Genomic DNA, 10,376 nt, shown 5'->3' on the forward strand with positions numbered 1-10,376 from the left:
GAAATATAGAGTTGCTTTTAATGGCCAAGCCAGCATGGGTGGGGAGGTGACATGGAGCCAATGCCCCAACCCCAAAGTTGGGTCTTTGAACCAAGCACCCAAGGTGAAAGAAAAAGAGGCATGTTGCACTAGCAGGAAGGCAAAGAGTCTGGTGGATCACACCAAAGGCCCATTTTGTCCAGCGGCATCCCATTTCCCATAGTGGCCAGCCGGCCAGCCAGCCGGCTAAGCCCACAAGCATATCAACAGCAGAAAGGGCCACTGCCCTCTCCTGGGAATACATCTCCTTAGCTTACACAGGGATGGAGAACCTCCAGCCTTCCAGATGGACTCCCATCAAGCCCTAGCCAGTATGGCCAATGGTCAAGGATGATGGGAGCTGGAGTCCAGTTGGAGGTCCACGGGTTCCACAGGTGGGTTGTTATTACACTCAGGGCACTGTCCTATGCATTGCCTTCTCAGAAACAAGTCCAATTATGTTCAATGGGGGCCTACAAGTTCCACTGAACTCAGTGGCCCTGACTTCACAGGAGTGCACTGGCAATGTATACATTAGTGGGATATTTAAATAGCTCCAAGTGGCATGCCTAGGCTTTCGCCTCATTTTCTCCTCACAATAACCCCACACGGTAGGCTAAGCTGAGAAAGACAATGATTCATGTCCAGGAGGAAGCTAGCCACAGTAAGGCTGTGTGTAAATGCAGCTAGGTCATTCCCCCCTCAATTTGGATCAAAGCTGGCTTGTGGGGTGAACAGATAGAAACACAGCATTTCACAAGAAACAACAGGACAGATACCTATTGGAGCCAATGCTGTGGGTACACCATTTCCCAAACCAGCGCTGGGTGCACACAGGATGCAGAGAAAACTAGAGAGTCTACACAGCCTAAAATTTGTGGCTTAAAAGAGATGTGACTCTCCTCAGTACATCTTCAGTACATTAGCCAGTTCTTCCTAACGGGCTCTCATAAAGGGAATATAAGGCAGAATTGACTTGTGAGCTGTTCAAAAAAATAAACAACCAAACTGGGTTTTTGTTTCTTGAAGCAGGCTTTCAGACCAGGTGTCAGAAAATCTTCCCCCTTCTTTCTCACAGTACTCAAGTTATTCTGCCATCTGAAACGGACCATCCCCCAAGTGCTTCCCTCCTACCCTGGCAATAAAAAATACTGTTGTGAGTTTGAGGGGTCAGTCTGTATGATGCCAGAGTCTTGTCTTAATTCCTTAGGTCCTGGATCCAGCAAGAGTTAAAATCTAATGGAGGATTCCATTGTTGAACTAGTAAGGAAAATTTATTTACCGTATTTTCCTGTGTATAAGACGCCCCTATGTATAAGACGCCCCCTATTTTGGAGGACTAAAATTAAATAAAATGAGGGGAGATGAGCTTTTTAAAGGGGGAATTGTTGCATGTGCGCCATCACCCCAGGAGGGCTGTTGCTGGGGGTTGGCAAAGTGGGCAGCCGCTCCTCCCTCCACGCCACTGTGGGTGGGAAACGTTCCCTAGAGCACAGGCTGCCAACCAGCACACAGCACACAACTCCCCCCCCCATGCCACTATCCGTGTATAGGATGACCCCAGTTTTTTTACATGATATTTGAGTTAAAAAACCTCATCTAATACACGGGAAAATACGGTATGCAGGAATACAAGGCTGTGACTATGGGAGAAGCAACACCTTTTGGGGTTTTAATGCTGTGAGCTCCTCCACCTTAGGCTCAGGTTTTATATATGTGCCCCTCATTCCAAGGAAACTGGACCCTGGCTAGCACCGGGTACTGGGAGCCCCTGGAATCTCTCGCCACTTGGAGACTGGAGTGCCATGTAGCAATACAATACCAACAAATCAAAAATAACTAACCATTTCTTGCCTTTTCATGACACACAAAATAAGCCACCTCCCTCCCCCAGCCCATTCCACAGGCAAATAAGCAGCTTTTGAACAAGCCCTTGTACTGCCAAGCTCTGCCTTTGTACCCACCAAAAAGTTTTTCTCTGTCCGCTTGGCTTCACCACCCTGCTTGCTCTTTGCTCAATCCCTTGACCCAGAAGGCTTCACTCCAGCCATGCCCCAGTTCAAAAATGTTTGGTTTTGAGTTTTGGTGGATGAACAGCTGGTGTGAAAGAAGGGAGAGAGGGGTTTTGTACACTGGTTCCCCACAAGAAGAAAAGAGAGGGAAAGCACTCTCATAAAAGTTCACATGAACTGTAACACTGAAAACCTGCAACCATTTAATTTCTACCAGGTAAATAGGTGATGGTTTAACCTGTTGCTTTCAGCTGCCACCACCTACTGCCTAGTCTGTGCCCTTAAGCTGTTGCATCATGCGCTCTTGATGCACAGACTAATGGATAGACTTGAAGGGCCTGGTATGGCCTATGAGCCGACTATTGAGGAAAAGCATTATAAATCCTCTTGTCTTTTGATAAGGTTGATAGAGATACAAGAGACTACAAGAGACCTAGCTCATCAAACCCAGAGCCCTGGAACCTGTGGCCTCAGTTTTACAGATGAAAATATCTCTGAGCATGGGCAGAATCTATTCTTTGGTCCCAATAAGTACTCACACAACCCATCTGGGATGAACCCTACAAGGTAGGAAGTAGGCCTGGCAGCCTGGCCTGAGCCCTGGAGCTCATGTCATCTTGGAAAAAAAGTACTGGGTTGAATTATTTCAAGGGCTTTGGGGTCCTGTAGCAAGAGAACCTGGGGACTTTCTTATAATGTGAATGGAAATGAGCCAGTTGGCTCGATGGCCTCTTTGAAAAGAAGATGTGTTGCAGTTATTCTTGTATCTATGTGAGCGTGTGATCATTGAAGATTTTCATTGCTGGGTCTCTGAACCACAGGTTCACGAGCCACTTCCTATGAGCAAAAATTTCAGTGTTGGAAAAAGCACATGTTTCTGAATGGTGTATATACAGGTTTCGATGAGAGAGAGAGAGAGAGAGAGAGAGAAAGAGAGAGAGAGAGAGAAATAAATTTCTATTTCTCTCTATGTGAGCGAAATAGATATTTGTAACCCACTCTTCTGAGGAACTCAGGGAAGGTTATCCCATTTTTATCCCCCTCCAAGTAAACTGTGAGGTTGTTTAGGCTGAGAGGTCACGACTGGCCCAAGATCACACAGTGCACTTCAAAGCAGAGCATGGCTGTGACTCCAGGGCTCCCTGGGCCCAGTCCAAGTCTCTATCCATTACGCACACTGAATGGGCTCTCATGAGATTCTCCTCCCGTCTCAAGGACCTCAAAGCTGTTTAGGTGATGGGATGGCTTTGTGAAGTGCTAGACAGCTGGTGGATATTTGGGTGCAAAGGAGCTTCTTAATCCAGGAAAAGGAGGCAGCTCATAGCTGATGGCATCGATCATATTCCTAGCTGGGCCCAGAAAGACTGGCTATGGGGCAGGGCAGAGGGCATGAAAGGTCCCATGTCTGACAAACAGAGAGGTGGTTCAGTGGTGGAGTTACAAATTCTCTGCACAGCTTGTTCTAAAGCAAGAGTGGGGAATGTTTTTTTGGGGAAACCAGGGCCAAAATGTTGTATTCTGGGAAAATTTCCAGGAGCCTGATGGCAGAGGTGGGTAAGGCCAGAGGCTAAAGTGGACAGAACAACACAATGGGAGTTTTACCTTTGTATGGTAGCTGGGCTTCTTCACATTCACACAAACCTCTCTTTCCTCCATCCATCCATCCAGACAGGCAAGAAGCACCATCAGAATCCTGTGTGCCTACGGTTGGCCTCTGTGAGAACCAGATGCTGGACTAGATGGGGCCATTGGCTTGATCCAGAAAATTCCTCATGTGTTCTTAAGGACGTATCTGCATCTGAGTTACTTCAGAGAAAAGATTCCCAGCAGCCTAATTTGGAAGAAAACACACAAAGAGACAAACTGATGAGGCCAATCCTATCATTAGGGAAAGCAAGGCAGTCACAATTGATTTGCCATGTCAATAAAATAGTGAATTGCTTAATATATTCTAATTGTATTTTTACTGGCGGTTGTGGGAGAGGCATCTCCGAGATTTTTGTGCCTCAGAGGCCAAAGTCACTTGTCCTCTTGACTGACGGGAGGGTATAAGACCCATTTACTGTGGTTTCCAGTGCTGTGTTTTTAATCCACGTTCACACAAAGTAATCCAAAACACATATGTATCCTTTAGGTAAAGGGACCCATGACCATTAGGTCCAGTCGTGACCGACTCTGGGGTTGCGGTGCTCATCTCGCTTTATTGGCCGAGGGAGCCGGCATACAGCTTCTGGGTCATGTGGCCAGCATAACTAAGCCTCTTCTGGCAAACCAGAGCAGCGCACGGAAATGCCGTTTACCTTCCCGCCAGAGCGGTACCTATTTATCTGCTTGCACTTTGATGTGCATTCGAACTGCTAGGTGGGCAGGAGCAGGGATCGAGCAACGGGAGCTCACCCCGTCGCGGGGATTCGAACCACCGACCTTCTGATCGGCAAGTCCTAGGCTCTGTGGTTTAACCCACAGCGCCACCCGCATCCCTTGACGGGAGGGTATACCCTACAATAAATTCTGATCCCAATCTACCTTCTGCCCATCCTGATCTGCAAGATATGGAAGTGAGGAAGTCACCCCAAGATGTAACAGAGCGCATGTTTTTAACAGTGTTGGGACCTCACCTAGGATTTCACAGTGAAGGGTGGGATACGTACACTTAATGAAGTATATAATAATACTTTAAAAAAAAATGTCCTAGAGGGGTATGCCAGGCCGCCAGGGACAGTGAGATCTCAGTCCCATCTCTCGCAGGCCTTTCTCAGTTGGTTCCACCGTCGCCTAAGGGATTGGCAACTTGGCCTGAGTTAACCCCATCCCTCTCTAGTGAGGCCCTGGGGAAGGTGATAAGTCGAGGGTGGGGTGGGGTAACTGACCTCACCAGCTGCAGCTCCTGGCACAGCAAGGTGAAGCAAGGACATGGTGGGGAACCCCAGGCCATGCCCCACACACTCAGAGCCCCATATGCTTGTAGGTGTGTAGCTGTGCACCTGAGGAATGGTCCATTCTGAAGACATATAAAAGTCATTGCACAACCCACTGTGACAGAACTAAGGCCGTTGTAACTTTAAAGTACATTTGGCACACATGTTCCCCCCACCCCCCAAATAATTCTAGGCCTCCGTAGTTTGCCCCTCACAAAGTTACAATTCCCAGCAACCCTTAACAAACTGCAGTGCCCAGAATTCTTTGAGGATGGGGGAATGTGCTTTTGGGGTATAATGTACAGTATATGTGGCCGGATTTGTTATGTTTCCTGGGCGTTTTGTTCAAGTGGCTAGAATGCACTCTCTTCTGCTTCCTAGCATTGTGCTTGCAACATTCATACAGGAACTTGAGTGACAGAAGTATAAATGTCCTTTTAGTGTCTTGTGTGGAAACATCCAAGAGGGTTTAGATTTGTGCAGGAGGCCCTGGGTGCTAGAATTTCAGGGTTCTCAAGGAGAAGGGGCATAGATTCTGGAAGCCAGAACTGAGGAAATCTTGCCTCTTCATTTAATCTATTTCCCTCATTTTCTTACTTTCCAGATCGCACCAGCCACCTATTGCTGCCATTGTAGACTGTCATTATTTACCGCTCTATATCCCCCTCTCAGTTCTTGGGAATGTCAGCCTGAAGACCACCCCCATGTCAGGGCCCTCCTTTCTTCACCCCTCCCTCCCTCCTCTCCTCCCTCACCCCTTTCCTTTCTCTCTCATGGCCGCTGACTTTGCCAATCCTGAAAGGTTGCAGCAGTAATCGGACCCAGGCGGGATGCAGCTGCTGGGCTCGTTATTGGGCCCAGGGAACTCAACACCCTCTCCTTGCAGCACATAAAATTCACGGGTTTCCCAGGCTGGCTCATTGCATAACTTGACCCTGAGCCCTCTGCACATGGTCTCCCTGCTCGTTCTTGCTCTGAGTGACCCGGCCTCAGAAGCCCTGCTGTGGAGATTAGGCAACACAATGGCCTGCCTCACTTCTGGGAGGGTGGCGGGGTGGGGTTCAGCCCTTGGGGACTGGAGGAAGGAATTCTGGACCACAAGATTAAGTGTGTTGCACCTGAGGCCTCGGAAGTGCTTCAGCCACTAAAGTCCCTCTCTTGTAGCAGGAGCAGAAACCATCAATTTATCTTCCTGCCAACACCTGTAATGGATGAGCCTCCCAAGTGTGCGTATTACCAGCTCTCCTGCAATTTCCTCAGGTTTCTTTTCCACCTTCCGAACACAATTCAAAAGCATGTTTTAATCCAGGCTTCCTCAACCTCGGCCCTCCAGATGTTTTGAGACTACAGTTCCCATCATCCCTGACCACTGGTCCTGCTAGCTAGGGATCATGGGAGTTGTAGGCCAAAAACATCTGGAGGGCCGAGGTTGAGGAAGCCTGTTTTAATCTGCCAGCCTGAAATTTAGAAGGGCCTTACGTTGATAGGCAGTGCCATCTCCTATATGTTCCCCAAGAGCTGGTGCTCAAAGTGCAAGTCCCTGATTCAGAACCTACTTTGGCCACATGAACTCATCAAATGTCTTTAACCTAAGGTTCCCCTCCCACCTCTGCAAAATAGACTTACCTTACAAGGTTGTTGTAAGGATAATTAAGATAATGTATATGAAGTACTACTGATACTTTTTTTTTAAAAAAAGGTATGAATTGAAGAATCTGCAATGAGAGCCCCTACCCTCATGTTCCTTCCCTTAGGAACTACCAGTGCCAGGGGGTCATTGCTCCAATCCCAATTGTCATCTCATACCTATTTGCATGCCCAGTGACCAACACACTTCATAGTACAGAAAGTTTAATTTGGGTAGTGTAGAACCCCAGTGCAGCTATTCCATATGCCTTCCCACTATGTAATGAGCATTTTGCTCAATGTAACTTTGGTTTCATTGTGACTTTCAAGATTAGCAGAGAGTGTTCTTGTACCTGTATTATCTGTGCACCCAGTTTATACCACAAGGTCATGAAAGGCATTTTTATGGCCACTCTTCAATGGTGGGACTCCATAGTCTGAGTCTCAGCATTTTGTAGAAGTGAGCATACGAAGGTGCTTTATAATGAGTCAGACTGTTGGTCCCTCTACTGTTTGAAGCAAGGTCTGTAGGGGTTTTGGGATACTGTAGATCTACAAATAAGATACTAGATTTCTTTTAGGTCCTGCTTACAAATCCAGTTCTGGAAAGGAAATTTAGTTTATCAAAAGCCACCCAATCCAATGCAAGATTTCCATAAGCATGTGAGAACAAAAATGTTACCTCAGTTTCAGCTCTTTAGAAGAGCCCTTGTGGCATAAAAAGAGAGAGGAAACTCTGAGGTAGCTGTTCTACTATGAAGGAGATACTGAGAGAAATCTATACAAGCTCAGAGTGCTCAGCAGAAAGACGGCAACAGAGTAAAGCTGATCCACATGATAGATTAATGATGTTTTGAACAATAGGATTGTTCCAGAGTTCCCAATGCCTGTATTTCTCTCCTCAGCAGAAATTGTTCACCAGTTACACAAAAGTTGCTTTCTTCAAGTTTGGATGCCCAACTTTTCTATTACTTAAGCCTGATCCATTCCCACAGCAGAATTTTGTTATACAATGCTGAGGTCATTGGGTAATTTGTAACACCTTGGACCACCAGTGTGCATGTGACAGAGTGTGCCATTTTTAAAATTCCTCTCCCAGTATCAAGTTTCCTGCAAATTAAAACAACAACAACCTAGCACATTAGGTTTTATTGTCCCTCAGTCCATACCCTGCTGTGATATTCCAGACTGTTTTTACATTGAAAAGCTGCAATCTGGAATGTGTCACATCCAAAAAATCCTGTGAACTGTAGTTTCACCCTCATGGAGCTATAGTTCCCAGCACCCTTAGTAAACTACAGTTTGCAGGGTATTGGGGGGTTGGGGAGTCATGTGCTTTAAATGTGTGGTGTGGATGTGACCACGGTCCCTTTTGGTACCTCAGGAATCTTCCATGACTTTACCGCCTAATTCTGCTGTATGGCCTCACTTGTTATAACTAGTATATATTATTCCCTGAGGAAGGGCACAGTTGTTCAAAATGCACCATGAATTCTGGGATAAACACCTGTTTTTCAATAAATTGCTTTCTAATATTGATTAGCTCCAATCGTTCATTGTTAGCTTTCGGTAACGTAGAGACTTCCCCCTTATTTTGGTTGTTGGAGTGGAGCAATTTTACAAAGAAGTGGAGCAATGATGAGATTGGTACTAGCCATATTGGCAGGATATATAGCCAGTGTGGCCTTCCAGATGTTGTTGAACTAGAAACTCCCATCAGACCCAGCAAACATGGCCAACAGCCAGGGATGATGGGAATTGCAGTTCGGCAACATATGGAGGTCCAAAGTTTCCCCACACCTGATATATATGATAGGTTGGAACACAGGTCAAGAAAGGACACATGAACAAATACATGGGATAGATATTTGAATTAATTCCTCATCTGGGTATGATGGCATTCACCCAAGGGATCCCCAGAGGAGACAGCTGGGCAAATCTCAGCTGGGCAAATATACTTAACTGTTATATTTGAGATCTCATGGAGGACTGGCAAGGTACCAGCAGCAAAAAATAAGTGAGTATTAGGGTTGGGAGAATATGTCAGTTTTTGGTTTCTCTCATAGAATCATGGAATGGTAAGTTGGAATGGACCAAAAGAGTCATCTAGTCCCAACCTCCTGCAATGTAGGAATCTTTTGGCCCAACATGGAGCTCAAACCCACATCCCTGAAATTAAGAGGCCAATGCTCTACCGACTGAGCTATCAAGTCATTTCAATTTCTAATTTTTCCAATAGTCAGCTTTCCACATTTCTGTATGAATTTGAGATATTTTTTTTAAGTCCTCATGAAGATTTGACAGCATTTTAGTGCCAATTTCTCCTAATATACACATATTTGAAAAGCAATTTTCTGTAATAGAATACATTTTTGTATGTTATTTTCACTAATGAATAAGAAGAAGAGTTTGGATTTGATACCCCGCCTTTCACTCCCTTTTAGGAGTCTCAAAGCGGCTAACATTCTCCTTTCCCTTCCTCCCCCACAACAAACACTCTGTGAGGTGAGTGGGGCTGAGTGACTTCAAAGAAGTGTGACTGGCCCAAGGTCACCCAGCAGCTGCATGTGGAGGAGCGGAGACGCGAACCCGGTTCCCCAGATTACGAGACTACCGCTCTTAACCACTACACCACACTGGCTATAACATTTATATCAACACTTTATACTGGTATATGCATTTTAATACATCAGAGGAGGTGCAGATTTCAACAGATGACTGTGCTTCAGTTCGCATCTTGTTTCAGAAAGTGCAAATTAGATAAATCTGGCTTTAAATGTGTACTGACTCTCATTTTTCCTTCATCCCTAATATGTGTCTGTGTGTATCTTCCTATATATAATAGATGAAAGAAGGAAGAATAACTATAGAAGGATGGAACAAGAAAAGTTATTATAAATCATACCAAAGGAATGGTTGTGTTAGTCCACTGCAGAAAAATCAACTAAGAGATTGGTGGCAACTTAAAGACTAACAAATTTATCACAAAAGTAATTTTTGCATCGTACTTGTGAATCCATGTGATTCGGTTCCACTTGAATCAAAGCATAAGCTGTTGTGTGAGAGAGAACCCATCTCACATTACTATATTTTTGTTTTATCTTATGCCACAATACATTTGTTAACCTTGAAACTGCTACCACCAGATTCTTGCTGGTTGTCTTTATGGTAGATCACAAAACATTTAATTTGTAGGCACTCTGAAAGGAAATGAGATTTTGATGTAGAGGTCAAGATGGATTTGTTTAAATCAAACCCTTGACTGGAAAAGCAAGTATAGTTTTAGTTAAGATAAAATGGACATTGCCTTGATTACTAAACAGTCCATGCTCCTAATGCTTTTTAGACTAATCTGCAGCCTAAACCCTGATTTCAACACCATCCATTACAGGTTGTCTGGAAGTCTTGCTTCTCTGTTCATGGCATCCGTGAGTGACATGTGTCAGAAACAGGCGAACAAATCAGCGGCTGGGATGGTCTGTGGATGAAAACACAGCAAGGCCATGGAACAGGTGTGGGAAGATGATAGATGGGCTCTGGACAATGTAGTGACCCTGGATTATGTGCAAAGGCTGGAGGGGATGAAGGAGAGAAGGGTGGAATGAAGGACTAAACTAGTTTTGCCTTTGTCTCTCCTGGCCACCCATCGCCGACTACTCAACCCCACCCCTCCTGAGCCGCCTGCCCCTACATGAACTCTGAAGGATGCTTTCCTGTGGATATTTATTTCTAGCCTCGAGCTCCTGGGAAAGCCCCGGAGGATGCTACTGCTGTCTTGTCAGGGACTTTACACCTGCTAGTG

Source organism: Podarcis gaigeae (assembly GCF_964106915.1).
Source record: "Podarcis gaigeae genome assembly, chromosome: 13".
NCBI lineage: Eukaryota > Metazoa > Chordata > Lepidosauria > Squamata > Lacertidae > Podarcis > Podarcis gaigeae.